Source organism: Aythya fuligula, chromosome 22, assembly GCF_009819795.1.
Source record: "Aythya fuligula isolate bAytFul2 chromosome 22, bAytFul2.pri, whole genome shotgun sequence".
In the NCBI taxonomy this organism is placed as follows: domain Eukaryota; kingdom Metazoa; phylum Chordata; class Aves; order Anseriformes; family Anatidae; genus Aythya; species Aythya fuligula.
The window spans coordinates 6,230,688-6,257,047 of NC_045580.1; positions in this window are offsets into that span (position 1 = coordinate 6,230,688).

Consider the following 26,360-nt stretch of genomic DNA (forward strand, 5'->3'; position numbering starts at 1 on the left):
AGGCTAAAACCCTGCCCCCGGACAGCCTGCACTGCTGACTTGTAACATGGCATTATTGCAACAGCCTCCCCATTCACCTCTGCGTCTGACTTGAAATAAGAACACACGCTGCTTGTTGAAATTCTTCCCCCTCGAAATTCTGTTTGAGAAAAGCTGATGTAAGGTTCTCTAAAAAATAAATCCCTGCAATTCTTTCAAATCTGGGGGGCAGAACAAACCATACTTTCTTACCTGGCTATGATTCATATCTACAAGGCCAGATGCTGGGACTAACAGCGTTTACTTTGGAGAGCGTGGGGCCAGATTTTTACAAAGTGCTACAAGCACTTACTGTGCCTACAAGCATCTTTTAAGCTCACCTCCAGGCAAACAAATAAATTCCACATTCTTTGTTCTGAATCTGCAATACCATGCACTGATTTGTGCATGGAAAGGTAAATTTGGGACACAATTTATTGTTTCCCACTCCAAAGCTACAGGTCTTGCTGTCCTCCTTTTTCCTACTATGGGTGATTTAGCGGAGAGGAATCCTTCTGGATTTAGCAACTGCAACTAGTGCCTAAGACCGGTCTTCTGGAGCTGACCATTGCTTTACAGAGTTGACTTCACAGGACTGTTCCGGGAGAAATGACTTTTTGGAGGTGCAAAAACACATAATTCAAACTGTTACCAGAGAATGCATTTATATCAGGGGATAAATTACTGTATGCAAAGAGTATTATAAATGGCCTGCTGTCAAAACAGAAGGATGTATCTGCCAGGGACACTGCTGGGGTCCGAGGTCAAGTACTACTCAGTATTTTCATTCATGACCTAAATGATGGAATAGAAAGAATTATTAGACTTGCAGATGACACCACACTAGGGCTGGCAGCACATTGGAGGATAAGCTAAGGATCAATTGTGATTCTGATAAACTGGGAGTGTGATCGAAAAGTCCAGGGAATGTAATTAACTTGTAAGGTACTGCTGGAAAACCAGGACTGCAGAAAGCTCGGGGTTACAGCAGGTCACAAATTGAACATGAGTCAACAGCCTCGTGTTGCTGCACAAAGGCATCACAGCAGGATGCATTTACAGACATGTACTTTACAGGGCGCAGAGGAGTTGTTCTGCCCAAGAACAATTTTGTCAGCAGACCTAAGGCTGGAGGGTTGGGTCTGCACCCAGCTCTGTCTCACCTCAAGGATGTCCTCTACTGTTTTTGTGTTTCCATTAAATCTGTTTGTGGGAGATTCACAGGAAATAAAGATAAAAGGGGCATGACAGTGAATTTGATTAAATATTCAAAGATTGTTTTTGGCATTATTTACTCAAATATGACTCCAAGCTTTGGGTTCCAGTTTTGGTTGTTACTGTGGAAACCAGCTTAACATGGATATATAAAAAGAAAGGGCTAATCAATTAAATAATTTAAAGAGTGAAACAAAACCATGGGGAAAAAAACATGACAGGTTTCTCTGTGTTTAGGATTCTCAGTCTCAGTGTTTTATACCAAGAGCAGGAGGTATCTAGGACACTGGGCTTGCCTGAGAGCTAATTGCTCCAACACTTCTGTCCTCCAGGACACCTGAAAGCAGCGAGGAGTGGCAGCTCCTAATCGCTGCTTACAGGACAAATGCCAAGGAGCTCTCATTCCAAAAATCCTAACCGAGGCTAGCAGGCAGAGCTGCGAGAAAGCTCAGCTCCTGACAGAGCCAGGGACACGCAGGTTATCATGAGGCCAGCAGGAGAGGGGCTGGTGGGAGCAAGCTGGGGGTGGCCCTGAGCACCCTGAGGTGGAGCAGGGTCTGGTGGCCCTGGAAGAGCCCCAGGTCCTCGTCCAACACCCACCGACTCCACAGCCTTGCACAGACCCTGCCATTCCTGCACAGCTTTCTGCTTTATATATCTGTGAAGCAGGAACACTAATCCTCACCTGCCTTCTTGGCTAATATTTGCAAAGGGCTTGGAAGTCTTCTGGAGGAAGGAGGTATAAAATAGTAAAAGCATTATTCAACACCCCCCTTCCCCAGCTTGCGTGGAGAGCTGTGAGCTAAAGTGCTGCTCAGCATACTGTATCTGAGGCAATTTAGCTGAAGTTTGACATCAGAGCAGTATTTACACCTCATCAGCATTCAGCATAGGCAGGGTAATGCCAGTTGGAGGGGCAAGGAATAATAGCAAGCAGACAGTATCAGTGCTAGGAGAAAGCCTGCCTGGCCTGGCCACCCTCCCTGCCCGTGACACACAGGAGGGGACACCCGGGCCACTCCAAGGAGCATAACCCAGTGCCACTACCCCCTGTTTTTGGGGAGGAGCACAGAAGGGGCCAGGAGACCCACCACAGGTGACAGGAGATGGGACAGGGGGCATTACAGCACCCAACCCAGCACCACGAGCTCAGAGTCCAAGTGGCTGCCCAGGGCAGTGCTGTTGCAGCCTGCCAGGGCCTGGTTATCCCGACCTGCCAGCAGCAGCCCTGCAAATCCCAGTTCCTCCAGTACCCACCACCACCAGGGCAGGGATGGAGGCTACCGGACCTGCTCTAGCCAAGAGGTCATTTGTCTTGCCTCACAGAGGGAACTAGATCAACGATGTGCCCGTAGGAACTACGGGCATGTTTGACAGCATCCATAAGGTTTTCTGTCACGCTATCCAAAAGGTATTTCTTGGCTGTTCAGACAACACAGTCATTATTTAACCAGTGCCAGAAGATTGATTTCTTTTTTGCTCACTGTCCTTACTCGTCACCCACCAGCCAGCCTCTCGCTGTGCTGGCTGCAGGTCCCATGCCCCTGACATGAGTTTTCCTTCAGCTGGAGCAGACCCAGCTCCAGCTCCACGTCCCCCCACCCATCCCAGCTGTGCTACACCAGGCCAAGAGCAGCAGGGATGCAGCCCATGCCCAGGAGCTGCACCACCAGCGGGGTGGGTACCCTGGTTCTGATACCTCTGATGGGGTTTATTGGAAGGGCAGACCTCACAAAACCCTTACAAACCTCTTCAGAGCAGGATGAGGCACCACCAAACCATTCTTCAACACACACCTCTCCCTCCAGAAGTTTGCAGCCAGACCAGATCTCTGCCATTGTAGAAAACCTCTCGGAGCCCGAAGAAGACCTCAGGCAGGTCAAGAAGGCATTCACGGGCTGCTGGATGCTGCCTCAGCAAGCTGCTCCCCTCTGGACAGGCTGCTGGGGCCCCCACAGCATGGAAGGGGCCAGGGTACCAGCGGCACGCAGGCAGCAGGCGCTCCTGCCTGCAGGAGACGGCCGCATCGCAGAGGAGGAACTGGCAGGCGGTGCTTTTAATTGAATAATTTAAGCATTATTGATTTTTCCTACTAGCTGGAAACAAGGCCCAAACTCCAGGCCCAGCAGAAATGATTACAAAGTAGGGTCTCTTCAGACAACTAAGATATCATTCTCCTCAAACATGGAAGAAGCTGCTGGAACAGGATGCTGAGCATCGCGGAGCTCTGGGGAGGGTGCTGGCAGCTCGGTACCCCCAGGCAGGAACAGCCCTGCCTGCAGCTCAGGTCCCACCACCCGGGAGGGCAGGATTTCTGCACCGGGTGCTGCGTGCAGGGAGATAAGCTGCATGCAGAGAAGTGCTGGCAGAGGCAGGATAGCCACAGGGAGGATGCCACCCCATGCCAGCATGCCTCTGCCAGCTGCACCACCTGTTGGAGCTTGAGGACATACTAGCTGGCAGATTTCAGCAAACCTGTTGCAAGTCAGCTCCACCTAACTTGCAAAATGCTACTTAGGGACCAAGTAGATGCAAACCCAGATGAGCTGGTGGGTTAAGCTTTGTTCCCAGCAAACAGAGCCAAGGGAAGTGCAGGACCAAAACATCCTGGCATGCCTGCTCAATATAGGCAATTAAAGGATGGCACAAATAAGATTTACAGTTACAGGTGACCAGTCACAGTTCTCAGTATGGTGCTGAGGGTGTTCCAGCACCAAGAAAATACATTGAGCATATCATGATACATCAGGCAGCGTCCAGACACTGCACATGCTCTGTGCATCAGTGAGTTACAGATGCTGAACAAGGAATAAATTGGGTAGTGAGGTGATCCATAGGCTGTACCAGACCTCAAACCTGCCAATCCAGCTTGCTCCCTGTAAGCATGATAGCCTGGGCAGATTTTCTCAGAGGAATGTGAAAGAGGGCAGTGAAGGGCTTTTCATGCTCCTATGTAGGAGAGTCATGCTTTAGAATATGCTTGCAAATGTGTAAGTCCCTTTGAGCAAAAGGAGTCTAAGCAAGTTATTCATGCTCTTGCACTGCTGCTGCCCCAGGTGCAGCTCTATTTTGAAGTGTGAGCAAGCTGTAGGCTGGCAGCTCCTCCTCTCTGCTGGAAACTTGCAGCCATGTAGCTACTCCACTCCAAAAACCTCTCTAACCAGTCGTCTCTGCTAAGGGATCAACCATCTCATGGTCGACCTGCAGAAACAAGGACAGGACAGTGAAGTATTTCCCACTACAAGAAGAAATGAACTTGTTATAAAACAGTTGCCAATGGAGTGATGAACACAGCAGCATCACACACAGAAATGGAAGACACACTTTAATGGCTTTGCTATTGATCCAAAGATGGTGATTTTGCCTTTGACATTGAAGCACACGATGGGTAAGGGAAAAAGGCAGCTTGCAGGCTGTTCCTGAGGGTAGGCTGCCAAGTACTATGCTTATCAGCTACATAGATGCCACTAAACACAACAGACCTGGGCTCTGTCATGCCAAGTACCATACAACACTGAAACAACCCTGCCTGAGATGTCAGACCACCTAGGAGTCCCCCAGAAGTGTATCTCCCAAGCACAAATCCATAACTGCCTTGCACCCAATAACCTGAAGTTTCAGGAATATTTTTTTCAGTTTCTCCAGCCCCTCTGAAGAGGACAAGTGTGCCAAAAGGACTACCGTATCAGGAAATCTTGATGCATTTAAATAAAAAAGCAATTAAACACTTTAATAGGGAGGGAGGAAGGAAACTATTAAAATGATTCCAGGATGACCTTAAAGCCTTCCACAGTTGTAGCTGAGAACATTAATATTTAGCAAGCCTGCCTGACTTGATCTCAGCACCACCATCCATCCTCACCTCCTACCACGTGGGCCCATTTGCACCCATACACAGCCGAAGCAGAACAGCCCTGCCACGGCCTCTGCGACAAAGCTTCACGTGTAACCTTCCCAAAACAAGTAGTCCCATCTTTTTCCTCTTGACTATTTATAAGTACTATTTACCAGTCATTTAACAACAGGAGTAAACAAGCCAGTGCCCAAAGAATTCCTCACCTGGGCAACCAGCAGCAGCTGCCAGCACCAACTGCACGAGCATCAGGAGTGCTGTGAGGGTCCTGGCACCCAGCCCACCGTGGACATAACAGACCTCAGAGCTTGGCGGCTGCCTGATAGCCACCCATCTCACGTAATAATAATAATAAATGCCTTGCACTTCCACGGTCCTTTTAACAAGAGGACTTCAAAGCCCTTGTAGATACAGGCGGCCCTGTGATGCCCTTAACAAGCACATTTTTAGTCTCAGTTTTATGGATGAGGAAATTGCAGCTACTAAGGTAGAATAATCTGCCCACATGACACAGGAAAGGATGAACAGCAGCCATGGAGGAAAACACAAGAGCTGCGATTCTCAGCCCCCACCAAGACGAGACTGCCCCCTTGGCTGGGGAAAACACAGAGCGCCAGGAGTGGGCTCCCCCAGCACAGAGCCCTGACCCAGCCCAGCCTTGTGGAGCTCTCGTTCTCTGCTACCTGAAGCAGAGGGCACTTGCCAGAGATTACACAGGACAAGGACTTTAATGAACAAGTCCTGCAGAAGGGCTATTTTTACCCGCCCCAGCATACCAGCTGAACACTAGACCAGGGACCTAGAGGCATCAGCTGTTGCTTCTAATTTAAACAAGTTGGCTGCAAAAAAAAGCAGCAAGGCTAGAGAAGGGCTGCTAACACACGCTGTCCACAGCTGGTAAAACAAAGCCACGACCACCTCCTGGGCACAGCTGGGGAGGCGCAGATAGCAGGCAAGGGGAACAGAGGACAGAAATAAAGATTTCTACAGAAGGGCTGGGGGAGAGGAGGGCAGGACAGCAGTGACCCAGGGCACAGGATGCCTGCAAGCATCTCCGTCTCCAGAGCCTGGCAAGTTGAGCGATGAGGCTGGAGCAGGGCAGAGCATCCCTGGCCCCCCATTTGAACAGTCTCATTGACGAGCCTTGTCATCATTCCTCAAGACTAATTTTTTTAAATTGCAAAATCTTACAGAGCTATTAACCTCAAAAGAGTTTAACATATGGCAGCACAAGTCTCCCTCTTACCCTAATTATAAGGCTTGCAGTAATGGGGCTGTCTTTTAAGTTACAGCTGCTATGCTTTTGGCTTTTCACTAACATTACATCCTATTAAGGAGCTACACTTAATGCATGCAAATTACCAGAACACGGAGTGCTTCGGACCAGCGAGGGGATGCATTTAAGCAACAGCAGCAATATCCCAGGGTCAGGCTCACCCTGCTGAGAACTCCGTATGATCCATCAATCAAACTCCAGTCATTAATTAACTAATTCATTAAATATCTTTATATATGAAGGTTCATCAAGGCAGAACATCGTGTTGACAGCGACGTCCTGTCAGCACTTAGCAGTACAAGCTCCCCCTCCCAGCCCAGCAGCTCCCCAGGCAGGTGGGGCCATTGAACGCCCTCAGAGCCCCCCATTCACCATGGCTTCACCACAGCACCCCCAGGGCAGCAGCCCCCACCCCACTATATGCCCTCCCCAGTGGCAAACCCTTGGGGTGACCATCATCAGCCTGCCCTGCCCCACCTGCCCCCAGCACTGCCCTGCAGCCCCCCAGAGAGCTGCTGCACAGCAAGAGCAGAGCTGGTCTCACCAGGAGTAATAATGAAATGCAAATAATAATAAATATTTGTTAAATAATAATAAAGGCAAGGCAATGGGAAGCTGGGGAGGGGAATAGAGAAAAGCCCACAGCAGCAGAAACGGTTTCATGGCCCAGCAGTGAAAGGCACTGCTGTGGTGCTTCGTCCTGCCAGACGGAGCTGCTGGCTGCGGTGGGTGCTGCTCATCATGACAGCAGCCCTGAGCTGGGCCAGGTACTGCCCAGAAATGCTTTTGAAGGGGATTTTTGGGAAAGCCCGCCTTAGCAGAGCAATGAATAGTATTTTCCTATCATATAAATAAACCGAGGATGGAGTTGCAGCCAAAACATCCATGGCCAAACCCACTCTGAAGCCCAGTCACTGCATATGTCCTCGTGGGGCCCCACCTGCCTGTCACCCCCTTACATATTACCCCGAAGCATCACTGCAATCAGTCCCCAAATGAACTGCGTTTCTGTGAGCTGCAAGCAGAGCACAAGAGTACCACGGACCTGGCTCCAGCCCAAGGACTAATTTACTTTCCTAAGCCTTGAGTTCAACTAGGCATATTAAAACGGTGTGGGAAACGCTGCCAACCCTGCTCAGTCTAGACGGGGTGCTCGGACTGGCTGTTTTGCCCTCCCGTTTCCTGCAGTATCCGAGCATCATCTCTCTGCCCTGAGGTCTGTGCAATCTGGTCACCGAAGCCTCCCCCTTCCAGTGTTTAAAAGCCTCCCGCCCTACAGCAGCTCCAGGAGAGGCCATGCTGCGGTAGCATGCAGTAATGGTAACCTCCGAATCAATTCTTGCTCCCTGAAGAAAATCCTCCTGGCTTTAGTGCCACAAGCTGTAATACTGAAAATGGCTGTAAATTTGAAAAATTGGCACATTGTAGTCCAACAAGACAATTTTTGAATTGCTCCATGCAGCTGTGCAGTTCTGGATGCTATGCTGCTTGCATCTTAAACTGGGAGGTAGAGCATGTTCCAAGCTGAAATAAATAATAATAATAATAATAATAATAATAATAATAATAATAATAATAATAAACAGTTTTGTTTTGTGGTTTTCCTTCCTGCCCATCCAAAACCTGTGTGCTGATCCTTGGTTAACCTCAGCAGTAGGATGCTGGACTCGGCAGCACGGCTAGAGGAACCCCAACATCTTCGGGGGAGATGGGAGGCAAAAGCAGTGTTGGGGGGGTGAAATGCCCCAGTGAGAGAAGCGCTCGCCCCACCATCTCCAGGCCCACCCAGGAGTTTGGCTGTGATGTCTGTCACAATCTGCATTAAGGATGTTTTCCCCTCTCTCTCTCGGTGTTGGGCTTTTGTAGCCTGCTACCTTTGCATCCCACAAGCTGCAAGGTAGGGAGCAAAAGGTTTAGATTTAGCAGCTGTTTTTGTGCTTTAAGAGAACCCAAAGCAGCAAAACTGCGCCACAACCCTACCATCAAGCCAGCATGAACTTGCTCGAGGACTGCATAAAGTGTTTCTGGGCACCAGGGAGTAGGGTAGCTGAGGCTGGGAGGAAACTGGGACTGAACCCCTTAGCAGGATTAAGGGGCACCCAGAGAAAAGATCACTGCAGGTTGAGCCAGGCTGACTAAACCAATTTAACATCCCAGTTACTCAAAGAGGGTCTGCATTTATGCTGGACTGCGAGGCCTTTCAGTTTCTGTGCTCTAAAGCAGGAGACAAAATCCTGGAATAAATAACTTGCAGGGAGATGAGAAAGCAAAAGAAACAATCGGTATCTGGAGGAGGCAGAGGAAAAAAAAACTCATTTAACCAGCCATAATGAACTACTTCACACGTCGTTTCTTCTGGTGAACAAAGACTGGGGAGGGTTTGTGGATGATATCTGAAAGTCAGACCCCTTTCAGGAGCAACACATTTACTGTACTGCAGTTCTTCCAGGAAGCCAACAAGACTGGCTCATTAAATTTTAGTATTATCTCTGTAGCCTTCTGCATTGTTTGATTAAAGTTTAATAGCTTGCTTGGTGGCGTTTGCTGTCTATTGTCAAGCCTTGCCCCCTCCCACCAGCAGTCCTGCCTTCGCTGGGGGAAACACAAGGCCTTGGCTGGCTTTGCACTGTCGGGAGGTGTCAGGAGGTCGCAGGGTTTGAAGAGGAAGCCTCAGGAACCCCACAGTGGTTGTTTTTCTCCAAGGTGATCTTCTGCCTGCTTCGCAAGCACCAGCTCTGGGGGGTGCTCTCTTGGGAAGCGCGATGCTCCTTGCCTTGCCCAAACACCAGCCTGATTTCTGGTCTTTGTTCCCTCTGACTCTGCTTGTGCTCTTTTCCAGCGCTGAGTACAGCTGCAGAGCCTGTCCAGAGACAGGTGCAGGACCTCTGAACCATCTCCTACAGCCTCAGCAAGGACTTCAGGTATTTTTGAAAACAGGCAGGGAAGGGAAAAGGACTCCTTGTCTTTGTAGGGTCCAAACGGAGAGGCCCTCAGGCAGACCGCGTTTTCACAGAATTCTCAGCAACACATCTCCCAGAAATCTGCCTCAGTTGAGAACCTTAAGAGTGGATGAACCCACCACAATAATTTCTGGAAATCTTAGCCTGCAAATTGCAAGAGGTCTGAGAGCCCTGCCTGCAAAGTTGTTTCCATTCCTGGTGGCCATTCAAAACCTACCCATTTCTGCCTGTAAATCAGGCTGCCAGAATCTGAGTACCTCCTTCCCAGGTCCATACGTGAGCCTTTGCACTTGCAAAGTAACTGCAGGCACCAGACTGTGCATGCAAAATTGAGTGCCTGATTGTATGAAAATGTTCTCTGTGAAATTAAACGTTAAGTCTGAATGAGCAGAATTTTACCGAGATGTTTGTGTGTGCATTGAAATGCAGGATGGCCTGAAGCTGTTTGTCTTAAGAATTTAATGAAAATACTTTGTTTATTGCAGCGTGTTGTATGTGTGAATTATAGGTGTACATAATGCCTAACAAATGGAGCGCACTTCTGCATCCGCTGCCTGGGGGATTCCTGCACACACACACTTGTAGCACTGACTGTCACATCAGGATCCGAGTGAAATGCAGCCTTAGCTCCTAAGCAGCCTGTGGAGCTTTGGTCACTGCATAAGACCAGGATCTTTCAGGACTTTCTTCTGGCTGTTCCTGTGAGACCATCAGAGGACTTTGGTAGGTAGGACTTGAAGAAGGAGGGCCTGGGTTGTTTAGTCACTCACTTTCTCTGTTGAAAATGAATTACGGTGTCTAAGAGGGATGCCCCAGCCTAGCCAGGTGCAGCGCAGAGATCCCCTGGGATGGCTGGGGGCAATGGTCTGCAAGCTTGGCATTTCACGTGGTCCCATCAGGGACAAGAAACCCAACAGCCCTGCGTTGCCATCTGCCTCCGTGCATTTGGGGTTTCGGATACATGGAAGTTTGTATTGGGAAGGTGGTTGCTACCCCAGAACCACCATCCTCTGCCAGGTGAGAGGAGGCACAGCTCCTCTGAGCCCCCTGGACATGGGCAGCACGGTGCCACCCGGGGGCACCGCCTGAGACCAGCCAGCAGCCCGAGAAGCTGCACTTGACCCCTCGTTGTGGAGCGACAGCACACCTTCCTCCCCGCCCCCTTCTTCTCTATCAAAAATCTGAAGCCATTTTCAGTATTACAGCTTTTGCTGCATAAAGCAGGGGGATTTTCTTCAGGGAGCAAAAAATTGATTCAGAGGTTTCCATTAACTCACATTAGCACAGCACGGCCACTTTCAAGGGCTGGTCTTGGCAGTGAGCGTATTGTAAAAGAAATGGGGCGTTTTCAATGCCCGAATTCAGTGGAGTTAAGCTGGAATAAGTCCATTAGGGGGTGATTTTGCAGTGGGGTGTGGGAGACAGCCTCCTGGAGATCACGGGGAAGATCAGATGGGATTCTCGTGGCATTTCACAGGGCTTGCTGGGGGAATTCTCAGCGAAATGGGAGCTTTTGAGAGCAAGGCAGATAGGAGGCTACAGTCAGAGTGGCAGCAGGATAACAGCAAGTCACAGGCACAGTGCTATACTAATATTACGGCAACATTTTCCTCCTTCATCCCCAAGGCTGAGGAAAGTAAGGCTCAGGGAGATGAGGGGTTTGCCTGAGGATGCCCTGCAGGCCAAGAATAAAAGTCAGGTCCCGGAGCTTTCCCAGATGGGGTGGAACTGGAACACTGCCATCCAGCCCCCCCGAGCCTCCAAACGGTGCTGGCCTGTCACTTCTCTGTGCTGTTCTAGTTGTGACCTGCCACAACATGAGCTGCTGGGTCAGTGGTGTTGTGACTGTGCTCAGGGGAGCAGAGGTTGATGGTAACGCTCATGGATGTAGTTAGATGACGATACCCTCTCCCATCAGGCAGCCTCTCGCTGGAGCAGCTTGCTGACTTTGTGGTGCTGTCAGAGTTTCTGCAGACTCTTCTGCCACAACATCTCCGCTCGCTGACATCCCCGTCCCTTCCAGCCTCGTTGCAGGTGACGGGAGACACTGAACTGCCAGTTCTTTTTGCAGGGGGCAGGAGCTGGCAAGGAGCTGCATGATTGATACTGCGATTATGCGATTGCACCTTGGCACCGCAGTAATTGTGCTAGACAGAGCTGTTTAAATACCACCAGACAGAGTATTACTCACATGAAAATGAGGCCTTAAATGTCATTATTTGTGTCATTATTAATAGCCCCTAATTGTGTTCTCTAATCATCATGAAATTATGTTAATATTAATATTCACATCAAAACTGCCTAGGGAATGAGAAGAACTACTTTTAAAAAAAAAATCCTACCATATGTCAATCCCCATTAATGTGAAACACTTGCCTTTTGCATCTAGGAGATCAGATGCAAGAAGAGGAGACATGGAGTGGGGCAGGGGGGTTCCTCTGCACCTCTAACTCCTGGAACACGCTCTGCACCGTGATGCCCTGCAAACACATCAAAGAACTCATTGCCTTAGACTGTACTTGCTTCTTAAGGAGCTTTATTTCTTTTGAGAGGGCTTCTGACAAGTCCATCAGAGGAAACAAAGAGCCGGACAAGATTTTGGTAAGCATCACCATTCAGGTATTCGGCAAGTGCCATGCTGCAACAGGCGTGGGAGTGTGGGAGGGCGATGTCACCAGGGAACAGGGCAATGAGAAGCTGAATTCTTTATTTACACACAGAAATCTTGGATGATGCAGGAATATCGCAACATTTTGTAATGCTACTAGGTTATTATACTTATTTTCCTTATATTAAGTTCACTCCTTACATTGTATTTTTACCAGCACGAAAATCCACCTGAGAGAATGAAAACAGCATGAATCCACCAAAGAAGTATTTGGAAAAAGCCTCCCAAAGGGATTAATTTTAATGGATGTTGCTCGAGAACTGAAATCTTTGGATGTTAAGGACATTTGGCACCCTGTACAATCATTATAATTATTGTAACGGTTCCACTGAGGTGGCATTTTTAGAAACCTTTACCTAGTCATAGTCCCATTACAGCAGGTGATGTGCCCACACACGGCAAATAGCAGGCTTTGCCTCCAGGAGCTTCCAGTCCAGCAGATGAGATGTACTGGATGAATCGGGTAATGGCCAGGTGGCAGAGAACTGTTTTTCTGGAGAAAAAAAAAAAAAAAAATGTTAATGAAAATAAATCACTTTCTCCGCAATTTTCTGCAGCTCCATTTTCCAACTAGCTTCACTTGCAAGTATCCAAATGCCTACCTTAATAAAACAGAGAGGTTTCTAAGTGCCAAACTATTATGGCTTGAGTTAAATATAACTCGGAGCGTTAAAATAACTTCAGAGCCGGCGGGATGCGGGCATTTGAGAGCAGCCCTACCGGCCACGTCCTCGCGGGGGCCGACGACAGGGACCGACAGGGACCGACAGGGACCCGCAGGCAGCGCCGGAGCTCAGCTGAATGCGGATGGAGCCCGAAGGCGCCGGGGCCCCGGGCTGAGCACCAGGGCTGGGTGCTGCCAACCCGGCTCTGGGCACCCCGGGGCACCCCGCACCCCGCGCGCCTGCCCCGGGGGCGGGCAGGAGCCTCGCGAAGGTATTTAACACTTTCGTGCGAACGATTTTGCCATAAAATATTAATGACGTATATATAATCTAATTGATTCCTTAGGGCAATATCCTCTGACAAAATGGCCCTGATTAGAAGATAATTGAGTGTGTTGAATTGCGTCCTAAGAGAGCTTAATGTTGACAAGGTCCATTATCTTGTGATAATGACCCCCTTTTGTCAGGTGTTAGTGCCATTAGGAGACACTTTTGTAGGAATAAATCCTTCCGTTTAACTCTTTTGTCTAATTACATGGATCATTTTACAAACCAAAGCAAACCTTTCCTCCTGGGCAGGCCCCGGGCTGGGGAGGGGCGGCCGGCGGTGGGTGCGCAGCGCCTGGGACCGGGGCTTGGAGCTGTTGGAGCTGCAGGGAGCAGGACCCTGCCTCCTTTTTTTTTTCCCCATCAGAGGCTTCTGTTGCTCCTTCCAGGAGGGTTTGGAGCTCGCTGCCCGGCAATCAGCTTTCTTTGCAGCAGCGTTTAGCCAGACAAACACGGTGATGAGAGGGAGGCGTTAAACCAAAGTTGCACGGCTCCTGCTCGCCTCCCGGCCAGCTGCGTGCCCGACGAAGATATCCGCGGTCATCTGCGGGGAGAGGATACTATTCACATCCAGGAACACGCTTTCCTTTGCTCTCTTTGCACCTGGTTATTACAGGCGTGCACTATAACTATGGCACTTACAACAACAGGGTGCTCGGCTTTGTCTCTTCGAGTGTGAGAGGGTGTCTAAATGCAACTGCCTCACCGCTTTGTAACTTGAGAATTCTGGATTTAAGGGCTGTTTCCCAGCATCTGGCTCTGAATGGAGCTGAGGGGCGGGAAGGGGAGGCTCCTGTGCCCAGGGTGTCCCTCGTAGTCCAGAGCGCCTCTCCAGCTGGGTTCGAGTCTTCCCATCCTAGCCCTTTGCCAGCAGCACGACAGCTAAAGGGGCAAATTCAGATAATTTCACATAGTGCATTTTCTGGGAAGGTGTGGGGAAATAGGGAGAATGGGTAAGAAGCCCAAGGGTGCTGTGCATGAGCACAAAGCAAAAGGAGTCAGTGTTTTTCCCTGAAGACAAATGCCTTCTGTGCTCTCTTCCAGACATGCACGTATATGGACATTCAAGAAAGCATTAATGTAAAACACCATTGATTTCAATTTATATTAATACACTGTGCAGTGAACTGAGATGGCTGATTCACAGTCCTCATCAGATTTCACTGGTGCTGGGTAAATCAGATCCCTTGGTTCACTGTAGTTTAATTATACGCAAATTGTAAGTGAATTAAGATAAATCGAATTAGAACCACTCTAATACTGAATAAAAACACCCACAAAGGAGTTTGCTAGGGTTTAACTAATCCGCTTTGAGAGCTAATGTGGATTCATTGGCCTGGGCATCCGTGCATGGCCAAGTGCTGATGCCAAGGCTGGGTCCCCATCATGGGCCGTGCCGTGCTCAGGACCAGCAGGAGCTCAGCTTCAGCAGGATGCAGAATAACCCAGCAGCCGGGGCAGTTCCACTTGTCCCTGCAATCATCGCTGCTTGCCAGGGAAGGGCTGGCTTGTTTTGACAGTGGTCAGCCACTGGGGAGATGGAGAACATAGCCAGAGTATCACAAATTAGGATGAAAGTCGGGAGAAGAGGAGCTGGAGCAGACTGATGAGGCACAAATTGGAAGCTGGGGTGGGTCTTTCTTCTTCTTCTTCCTTTTTTTTTTTTTTTTTTTCCTCCCAGGGAAGTGTCATTTGTACAAATTGCCAGTCCGTGCCAGCTTGGGAGAGACCTTAGAAGGGAAACCTGGAGCCTTCCCTGCTTTTCATGTGAGCGGATGCCCCTTTTATTTCTGAGCAAGGAGTAAGTGGAGAAAAAAGGAGCCCCTGTCAGCCTCTCAGAGACAAATTGCTTCCTGCAGCCAGAGGTGGCTCAGCTCTAACAATCACCCACTGCCAGAGGTGAGCGAGGTGCCCCGCTCCCCACCAGCCCCCTCCCTCCTCGCACACCGCTCCCCCCTTAACTGCGGGCTTTTAAATTGAGACCCAGATAAGTAACTAACCGTCCCTTTCATTTTTATCGGGCCAGAATGATTTACTGGGCCAACGTGTGAAAAGTGCATGGGACTCCGCTGCTCAGGCGGCAGAAAATACCTTACTGCCTAAATGAAATGACCCAACCGACGCACAGGGTTAAAGATATATGTGGTGCTCCTGTTCCCTGCCTCCTCTACATCAGATGGGCTGTTATCTCCCCGCGTGCCCTCCTCTTCCGAAAGGGAGGTGGGCAGAACAGGCCACCGGAGGACTGCGAGCCATAAAGTTATTAAAACAGTAGAGGCAACAAAGCAGCATGGATTCCCTGCTGCTCTGACATTTCCAGAGGGTGAAAGGTAAAAATGCAGGGAGGCTCTCATGCTATGTAAAAAACACAGGCCAGTGCTTTTTGGTTTCTGCCTGAGCTCTCAAAGCAGCTAATTAAACGGGAGGGAGAAATCCACAAAGCAAGCTTCAAGCCAGCAAACAAAAGCCGGGCCCGGCGGGGGAGTGGCTGGTCGGGGCTGCAGAAGGATGCTGCCTTCTCCCCGCCAGGGCTGCCTCTGAGCCTCCTTGTTTCGGGGAAGGTCGTGAGCAGGGCTTGTTGCAACCAAATGGCTCCAATCACAGCTCCTCATAATTCACCCTAATTCAGACACCGAGGCCAGGAGCCAAACCGCACGGAAAGGTGCAGAGAATTGCAGAACAGCGGTGGGAAATGGCACGCTCCCAGGCAGCCACCTCAAATTCCTTACGGCCTCCGCATCTACACATCAAGCCCTTTGGCTTCCCAGTGCTCGCACACCTCCGTGCAGCATCCCTTAGGGACATGGCCAGTGGAGACAGTGGGTATGGGTATGGGGTACGGGTACAGGGTACGGGTACCATCTGCACTGCATTTTGTGGCTGTCTCGCAGCACAGACTGATACCCCATCTGATTGATCTCGGGTTAGCCGCCTGTCCGCCCACGCCCTATCACTAATGGCCTCATTAGTTAGGGAAAAGGGTTGCTGAAGTCAATTTATAATATGTAATAGTGAAAAACAGCAAAATCAATATCTCCGCAGAGTCAGGGGGAGACTAGAGGGAGGGACGGGGCCCAGGGGTGAGTTCAGATAACTGATGAGCTTAAAAACCATGCTCCCAGCATCTGTACTCACGTTAAATACATAATTGGGAGCATTCAATTCTGATTAGCTGACGAGACAGTCGGCTCTTACCGAGGTCTTTCCTTTCCCTGGGCCTTGTGCCAGCAGAGCGTGCCGTGCCTCCTGTCCTTCTGTGGGACCGTGCTGCTGTCCCTTGGGGATGGCACCAAGCTGGGGGGCCACCACCCTCCTCCGTGCCTCAGGAGCTCAATGGGCACACATGATGAGACAGGAGTGACAGAACGAGCTGACTCCAGTCTACCTGTGCCCATGCTGGGGAGAGAAAAACCTGCCTGAAGTGGCTCACAAATCTACGGGTTAAAGGCATGCTATTGCAAAGACAACATGTTGAGAGCTGGAGCCAGACGGATTTGGATGAGCAATGCAGTGAAAATTATCAACTGCGGGAACAGTGGGGGATTCCCTGCTCTGGGGAAACTTGAAATCAGGGATGAATTTGCTCTCTCACAGCATGCCCTGGGTCACATAGGACTTAATTCAGAGCAGTCAGACATACTGGGCTGTGCACTGAGGGATCCTAAAGGTTCCCTCTGATCCGTGACCCAAAACCGGAGCCCCCTGTGACACGGGCCTCTGCGAAGCATCTCGCCAAAGATCTCCATTTAGTGGTAATTCCCTTTATAGCTTATTTTTGCTGTGTGGTTGCACACCCCATTGTTTACCCGAGCACACAAGTCCCTGGCTCTCCTCTCAGTTTTGTTCCTCTCTCAGCTGGCTTCCATCGAGCCGATTTCCCCCTCCTCCTGTGTTTTGCCACGGAGCCTAAATCGACACATCTGTTTTTAAACAGAGGAGCAGTCGCATCATCCCCAGCTTCCAGTGCCACACATCCAGCTACCGAGCCTCCGCTGAGCAGGCAGCAAAGGCACCACCTGCCCCCGCCAAGGGGGTTCTGGCAGGGGGCTGCCCAGCCCGCCTGCTGGGTTTGTATAGGGCCTACAGGGAATGGGGATGGAAAAAAACAACAGCAGAACATTACCCTTTTTTTTTTTTTTTTGAGCATCAGGCTTTCTTCATCGAATTACAGCAACCATAAGACAATTCCAGCTTCTTTTTTTGTCTTCTGATTGTGCTGAGAGCATCCTGCTGAGCAGAGCGATTCGCTCGCAGCCACAACCCACCCCGAGGGGCTCGCAGCCCAGGGGCAGCCAGGTGCTGCCAGCCCTCTTCTGCAAGCAGAGACTGGAGAAGGACACAGGCTTGGTTAGGGAGGGAATGGACCAAGATGCCCTCAATTTCAGCCCCGGCTCTCCACCACAAACCCATCCTTCATCTGACATGTATTGTGCACTTGCAGTAAACAAACGCTTAGATGGGTCAGTGCAACTGCAAATGCTTTACAAAGGGGAACCAGAGGGGCTTCATCCATGTCTTGCACTGCCTGGAGAACTCCTGGCAGTGTCCTGCTTGCAGCGAGGCTCCTGGGAAGGCACAGCCTGCCCAGGTCTGTCCTGCCCGTGGGCACCCACCCAGCTCCCCCAGGACATCCCCACCTCGCCTTGCCGCAGCGCCGTCCCCAGCACTCTGCTGGTGCACGCTCCTTGTTTCTGTCTCCTTTCTCTTGCCATTCTTTTTCTTCATTATAAATTTTGCATTTCTAGCCTGCTTGTCATATTTCCTACCGGATTGGGTGTTTAATTAAAATCATAATTAAAATTGATCTCCTCATTAGCATGCACCTGCTCTGCTGCTCGCGTCCTGGCATTTAATTATACACTGAAGATGTCAAGTCTGACAGGCGAGAACGAGACCCTGGCCAGCAACCCCTGACAGGACTTCCTGGTGACAACATCTGGACAGCGGGGACCCATCTGCTGGGCAGGGGGACACGGCACTGGGATGCTGGCAGGGTTGCCACTGGTTTTGCTGGGGTTATCTCATTATTTCAGTAGCAGAGTCGCAGCCAGCACTTACAGTTGGAAGCTCCTGTGGCCTTCCTCAGCCAAAGCCAAGCTGGTGGGGACTGGGGCTGAGGTGGACACCGAGCTCCCTGTTCTCACACTGACAGGGATATGGAGTCAGCAGGGCTGTTAACATCACTCTTGGTGTTAACATAATCTCTTGAGTTTTCCACCACAGAAATGCACAGGCCAAGTTTCCCTGCAGGCACAGACCTCCTCCTACTTGCCGGGCTCCAAGGAAAGCCTTGTGGTGCCAGTGAGCTCAGGCACGCATCCAGGCGGGTCCCAAAAAGGCCCCGCAGCACACCTCGCTCTCACTCAGTGAAAACAAACCTCCTGTCACCGCACCTTTTGTAAGCTATCAACAGAATTATCAAAGAGGCCTCAGTGTGCAGCAGAAACTTAAACTGCATCTGTTCCTTTTCTTGTGCGTGCCACACAGTAAAGCTGCCAAAAGGCATTTTTGGGGCCGTTTTAAATTAGGAGTTTTATTCCCCTGCACTTTCAGAGTCCCTAACCGATGGATGTAGTTTCAGTGGGACTCAAAAAAATGATGAAAGCCAACATCAGGCATACCTACCAGCTCCAGCACCCTCCCCAGTGGGAGCTGCGTATACTGGGGACCTCCCTTCCCTCCCCACGTCCAGCACCACAGGGTGCCTGCCTGGCACCCAGACCCACAGCCTGTAGCTGCAGAAGCTTCAGCCCAGATGCTCTGAATGATGTAATCGAGGGTGCTCATCAAAACAGCTTGTAGTAAAGACTGAAGATGGGAAGACCTTTAAATCTCCCTTCAGTACCACTTATTGCAACTGATGCCAGTCATTTATCCCCAGCCAGGACCGGCTGCTAACACACAGCAATGTGCCTGCATGTATCAGGGAGAGATGATGTGGAAACAATACCTTAAGGTGCAGTTGCCCTTACATTTTTATGGCTACTTATAAGGTTGGGGCCATCAAATGCCAGATATAGAGACCTTCATGCAGTGAGAGGCACAGCTGACTGAAGCTGAAGCTTTACAACACTCGGGCTCCCCCAAAGCTGATGCATTTTGAGAGCATTTTGTGTTCGAGGAGGGAACGCCAGGGATGCAGCAGGCACACAGGGGGAGGGAGTCACCTTTGCAGGAACAAGCTGTACGTGTGAAGTGTCACACATGGCCAGAGACTGAAAAACAAACATTCCCATTTTGCTTTTAAGGACGCCTTTAACAGTAGAGGGCTTTAACAGTAACAAACACTTCAATTTGAAAAAAGAATATATATTAAAAAAACAAACCAGCCAGTAATAACCATTCTACTACTCCTTAGAAAGACAGTGAGCCCCATTAATCATAAATAAGGCAGTTGAACATTATGAAGAAAAATACACAACCATTAATAGCCAGACACCAATACAGCATCCCATTGGGGAACATTATTTACGAGGCTATATTGTTATCAATCCTGCTGGGAAAAATTCTGCTGCACGAAATGAGATACAAGAAGACTGCCGTTTATGTGGGATGGAGTAGGGGTTAGTTAGAGCCAGCAGCATACATCGATGGTGATGTACGTTGGCTAAGGATGCAGCTCTAATACTGACTCCGTAAGGCAGCAGAGTAGGGCTGTTCTGCCAGATCCTGGGGTGCTTCATTTGTGCAAATTCTCAATGATTTTAATGAGATTTTGCATGAGTAATAATTCATCAGCCTTGAGTAGAGGCCAGGGAGGAATTAAGTGTGGGCATTCGCAAGGTTGCTGAGCTGGAGAGAGGGTGATATTGCAAAAGGCCATGTGCTCAAGAGCACAGAAGAGCAGAAATCAGCCTGGAGCAGTGTGCCGCACTTGGAACAGGGAGAACTGGAGGCATGAGTGAAAAATGGAGCCTAAATAAACATTCGTCATTTGATTTCTAATTACACAATTACGTAAATGTATGATATTAGTAGTCAAGAGCCTGGAGTTTTCAGTAAAGAGTCCCTTAAGTAAATAAACGTTTTCAAGCAATTACATCCTCGGGATGAGATTTTTAAAAATGAAATGCTAAGAATCATGCAGGATTCTACCAGGAGGGAAGAGGGAAAGAGGAAAAGAGGCCACGAGAGCTACGAGGCAGGATGCTGAGCTCTGCAGAGGTCCCGGGGTCCTGCTCCAGCAGGGGGGCACCCAGCACCACCCACACCTCGCCCCCAGCACCCCCGGCCCTTCCGTGCTCTCGGCGGAGTTAGCTGGGAACCAGGCAGGCAGCGAGGGCTGCTTCCCTGCTTACTGTTTGCCTGTGCAAGGAGCTAAATATTCATTGAGTAATTAGTCAGTTCAGATTAGCGTTATGAAAAGACAATTCCATCTAATTATAAGAGATATCAGCCTGAAGATGCCACACAAGAATGTCAGTCACAATGGAAATGCAGAATATAAATAAATAAATGTATGTATAAAAACAAACAAAAGCCTATCAAAACAACCAAGAACAAAACCCAATCCTCGCATTACATTTGATAATTAAATATTTATCAGAGCAGAGGAAGTAAAATCCATTTCACTGTTTGGGGCTAGTTACAATCTTTCTTTTTAAAATCCTTTTGCAATTAGTTCCTTCCTTCCTCAGAGATGGGGCCACTGAAATAGTCTTCAAGTCTGTCCTGGAGAAATTGCAGAACATTTTCTTGTCTGATTGGTATGTGCGTGTGCAAGTGTTTCAAGGAACTTTCTTTCTTTAGCTTGGATCCTCACGCTGAGTGTCCTTAATGACTGGTTGCTATGGGTTCTGCAGGCTGGAGGAATCGCTTCGTTAATGCTTACCATTAACCCAGGGATTACCATAAGGATGGCTTCCTATATTTTCCTTATCCTCGGTAAGGGCTACAAAAAGCTGTGTCTAAGCAAGACAAATTCACCTAAGCTACGTTGATTCAGTTTTTGGGGTGAGCTCTGCCTCGACTGCTCATATGATGCCATTTGATCTCAGGAATCCTTATTCAGAACACAGCTCTGCTAACACCCGTGGCACCGAGCTCTGCTCGGGAGCTGAAACACTGGCTGGGAGGGATGAGCGCTGGCCAGACTGACGTAGAGCAGCTCTGCACCTCTTTGCCCGCTGCTGCTGTCCGAGTCTGCTCCCTGCAGCAGCAGGAGATGAGGACGTGTGGGTTGACGGGATGAAACGCTGAAGCAGAGCAGCACAGCAGCTCTGGGAGAGCCCCTGCTTCCTTACCGTTCTCTAAAAACCAGGACATGAAGCGTTGTTATGAAATTTCACATTTCAGATAATTGCATTAAGGTAATTGCCACTACAGCATTATTTTCCATTCCTAGGAGAGGATGAGAGGAAGGCTGAGTATATTGTGTCTGCGTTAGCAGATTAATAATTACAGCCCTTTGGAACATTGCTAGTTTGTATAGATTCACAGCTGCTGGATCATTATGAGGCAAACTTGAAGATACCCTATAGGAGCAATATACTGCTTTCTGCACAGTTTGTTTCTTCTGCTGCTTGGTTGTTTTCTCTATGCTTTCATCAGATTCCCAGCTTGTTAGAAACAGGAAGCATTTACTACCTGAAGAAACCGAGAGCTGGAACAGTGCAGAATGGCAAAACACCATCGGGGATTACCTGGCTAATATGTTTGAAAGGAAATATTCGGTCTATAATAGGAACGCTTTGCACTTCTTCGCAGCAATCCCATCTTTCAGAGGCTCTGGCTGCCTCACAAGCACAAGTTAACCGAACCTCAGAGTACCTCCCGTGAAGGATGAGAAGATCTATTGAGATCTTTTCTTTTGCTGCTGAAATACAGCCATCTCTGCAACCACTGTTTATTTGCTGCAAAGTAGCATAGGAAACAAAGCGGAAGACTCCCATAGCCTGTTGAAAAGGATTAATAATTTAGGAAAGTTGGATGACGTTACTGGAGTGGGATAATTCACCATTACAATGAAGAGAACACAGAAACTCTAATGATCACACAGCACAAGAGAACATCACTTTTGTATCCCATCTAATAGAGCGTATCCCCTGCCACAAACAGGAGCAGCCTACTGTGAATTCACAGCAAACCTGGAAGAAGACATTGACTGCACGCAGAAGCTGTTGCTCTTTAGCTCAGCTGCCTGATTAGAGTGAATTGAAAAATAAAAGCATAAATTGTGAAAAGAAAATTAGATTGATAAATTGATTTCAATTTTCACAATCTGGGATGTAACACTGCAAAGAGTTCATTTAAAAGCTAAGAACTCTGTCTTCCCTAATGGTGTCTCTTTCATGTATTGATTAATGTCTATATAAAGCACACCATCTAATTTAGGGCACAGTAAAACAATATTATATTTCTGCTGCAAAGCAACTTAAGTGATTTAACAGAACTGTAGCGTGCAGCTAGGATTGGTCATTCACAGGTGATGCAGTCTGCATGGCAGGCCACAGAGAGGTTATTTGGGGGGGGCAGCAGGTGAGGAGTGCACAAGGACAACCTGCACGTGAGCCCACTGCTGCATTTTCCAGCAGGGAAGGACAAGGGACCAGAGGGATCTTAGTCCCATCACCTCCTAGGCATTTAGTCCCAAACACACAAGGACAAGACACACAGGGTAGAGAGGAGGACACAAACAGGGCTCTGCGAGCTGCACACCCAAGTGGAAATAAAGCTGAGGACGGAGGGAAGCGCCCAGGAGCCTCCCAGACACTGCTTGTGGCACTGCTGGGCTGCACCTCGCCCCCTGTGGCTCATCCGAGCCAGCCCAGCCGTCCCCGTTGAGGGACTTGGATCAGGCTCTGAGCTCGCTAAGTCCTTGTCAGACCTACGGCTTGCCTGTACAGCCGCGCAGCTTGACCTCTGTGCATCAGAAATTATATTCCAATCTCTGTACAACACCCAGGAGTATCAGCACCGAACACCTACAACCGCTCAGTGAAGGAAATAGGATGACAGCTACATCTGTAATACCCAGCAGAGGAGAGGAGACCACTCTCTCTCTCCCTTTTCTTTCTTTCTCTCTCTTTTTTTTTTTTTTAAACATACACAATTACAGTGCTGAGCATTATTTGGATTTGCCTCTACAGCTGCTGCTGTCCTGCAGCGTTCTCCAGCCAAATTACATTTCAGAAATGACATTTCTACTCACAGCAGCACAGCCTGGCTCCCCTTGGAATGGGAGGGAAGGGGATGTAATGACTTTAGCATTCCTTCTTCCAATAAGACACAACCAACCTACAAGAGAAAGGGGTGGGCTGCCCTGCCTTGCAGCTTTATAGCAGAGCTAGCTGAGCCAGATCACTCGCAGCTGGAGGGCTGGGTCAGGAGTCACTCTTTTAACAGTAGTAGTTAATCTGGCTGTTTAATCTATTAATTCCCATCCATGCTTCTCTATCTCGTTACCTATCCATCAAGGCTAATTATACCAACCTCATTATCCTAGCATCTGATGCCCTCCAACCATTTTTATACTGTCACAAGAATGCTTACAAACTTTTAAAATGTGCAGCGTGCTTAAGCAGGACCTCGCTTGTCACAGCCAAGCAGCAAGCATTCTCCGTGGCGGAGCCCTTGCCTGGCTCTTATTTAAGCAAAAATCTCCTGAAGGATTGCCAGGGTGCAATGCCTTGTCAAAGGTGATTTTATACATTATTGTTGCAGTGCAACATCAAGGCATGCGTAAGAGCTCTTTGCCAAACTCGCCATCAAATTACCTTTTCCTTTTGCCATACTAATTGCTAACCCTTGGCAGGAAGAAGGCTGCTATCATTTTGTCATTCACATATAGAAGAAAAACTCCAAATAAATCCTGAATCCTGTGCTGTGTTTCCAGCAGTTTTTCACCTCTCTGCTGCCGTTCCCTTGAGATTTATGCCTCACAGTCGGGAGGAACCTGCAGCATCCATTCGTACCCGTTTCTTGTCTACTTAAGTGGCAAGGGCCTGTCAATGCAAGGAAGTTCCATTGATTTAATGTGAGACACAAGATCCTACCACTGCCGCTGAATCATTGGCCATATTCTGGATAAGGAGTGGTTCATTTGGGGTTGGCAGAAACCAGGCAGGAGCTGACAACACGCCCAGACTGGAGCATCCTACTGAGAAGAAGGAGCAGAGGAGAGGCAGAAAAAGAACCTGAGCTGCAGTGCTCTGGGATCCCATCTGAGCTAACACAAAAAAACCAGCTTCTAACACAAAGCTCTGGGGCTTCTCCCATCCCATGCTGGAGTCAGGGTGAGGACACCGACCACAGGGACCCTGGTGCTTTGGAGCAGGACTTTGGGATAAACGCGTGATTGTTTGTTTTTACAGCTCCTTCCCACCTTCAGGTGCACTGGCACAATTAAAAAAAAAAAAAAAAAAAAAGAAAAAAAAGGAAAAAGAGAGAGAGAGAGAGAAGCATGTAAATTGCTCACTGTATTGTAGTATAATGAAGTATTATGTTTCCCTTGTTGCTGCATTTCATTGTAAAGAATCCGGAAAGAGAATTGGCCTGACAGGAGCTCCCGCTTCACTCCTAATACTGGGGAAATTAGAGCAGAATCACATACCTCATTTCTTGCCAGGTGAAGGAAAGGGGTGGCTTTGTGCTGAGACCTCCAAACAAGCAAAGCAACGGGCAAAGAAGGGTCCAGTTTGGGGGGAAAGGCGGGTGCAGGATGAGTGGGAGACGGAGCACATGGAAAAGAGCAGAGGCTCCTTGGCTACATCCCTTTTCCAGCAGTCAGAAGGCACTCCTCACATGGAAGGGGTTAGAAAGCTTGTAAACTAATCCCAGTTAATAAATGATTGATGTTGTCATTCTTCGGGGTGCATTTTAAGCGGGAAGATTTATCATCATTCCGAAAAAGCTAGAAGAAGGAGAGCTTCTGTAAATGGAAGTGTTTAATAGCAGCACCAGGCCGGTGGCTGGGGTGATGTTTTCACACAGACGGGGTTTGATATTCCCGTGCCAAGCACTCAGACCAAGGGTCATACTGCTGCCTGCCTCCATCCTGTGTGGGAGGCAAGCTGGCTCCCAGGGGAAAGCTGCCATCGACAGGACTCGGATGGATGCAGAAGCCTCCTCCTGCTCCACCAAGCCCTGTGCTTGCAGGGGAAGGCTTGCAGGAGCTGTGCAGCCCCCAGCCCAAACCCTCCCCGCATCCAGGGCTGCAGGGATGCCTCATCACAGCCCCAGATCCCAGCTCTTAGCTGCACCACGGCTGATTATAATACCCCTCTTAAAGATGTTGCTCGCTGCACATCTCGCAAACACCCTGTTGCCAACCAGGACTCTGCAGCTGGTTTTTCTCTGCTGGTGAGGCTGCCAGCAACTGGTTCCTTTGTTCTCTGTCTGGTAGCATGAGTGAAATAGTTAAAAAGACATGAAGAATAAAGCCCTCTAATTTAGCTTTCCTTTCAACTTGCAGGAAGCCTTGGAGGGGCCTCTGGTAAAAACATCCTCCACTGTAATCTCTCTGCAAGCTCACCCTGAGAGCTGTCGCCCTGCAACTCTTTGCCTCCCATCCCATTTGCAGCTCGGAGCCGCTCAGCACCTCAGCTGGCGGTGCTGGGCTCCCAGCCTTGCACCCCCAGCCCTTCCAGTGCCGGCTGTGCCGCGGGCTGGCTGCGCTCTCGGTCAGGGAGAGCGTTAACCCATCTGGCCAGAATGGAAAATCAGCCTTAACCTTTGTAAATCCAGCAGCAGCTGTCAAAACGGCACTCTGGAGAAAGAGGGCTTGCATTTCAGCAGCACAGCCTGCTTCAAGCTGTAGGAGAAAGCGTGAGACTCTCCCCAGCTGGCTTCACGTAAGGGATGCACGAGGATCCTAGATGCTGCTCCCATCTCTGTCGCAGACACAAAAACTAATCAAAACGAAGAGCAGGAATATTGCCCTCACATCACCAGCGCTGTAAGAATATGAAATGGTGGAAGAAAAGTAATCTGAGGTTCTCCGGCTAGAATTTAAGTAGTAGCTTGATCATCTTTCTGTTGAACTTACTGGGAAAACTCCTCTTGAGTTTCACAGGAGATAGATAAAACGTATTATTGTTATCATTACATATAGACACCGGCCAATACAGTAAAATTTGTCTGCGTTCGGTCCTGTCTGTGTGTATGGAATGAATCAGGTTAGCAGCAACAGCCCTGGGCTTCCAGCAATCCCCTGTCCGATAATACAAACAGAAAATTGGAAAGGAAATGTCATCTCACTGAGTTCGTTCCTGAATCATGATTGATGAAATATTCTTTATAAAACCCTTAAAGAGCCTAAAGCCATTGGTATGCAAAAAAAGTAACACTGCTCCCAGGGATAAATAAATAAATAAATAAATTAGCAGTACAATTAGCTCTGGAAGCGGCAGCAATAAGTAATTGAACTGTTTATTTTGTG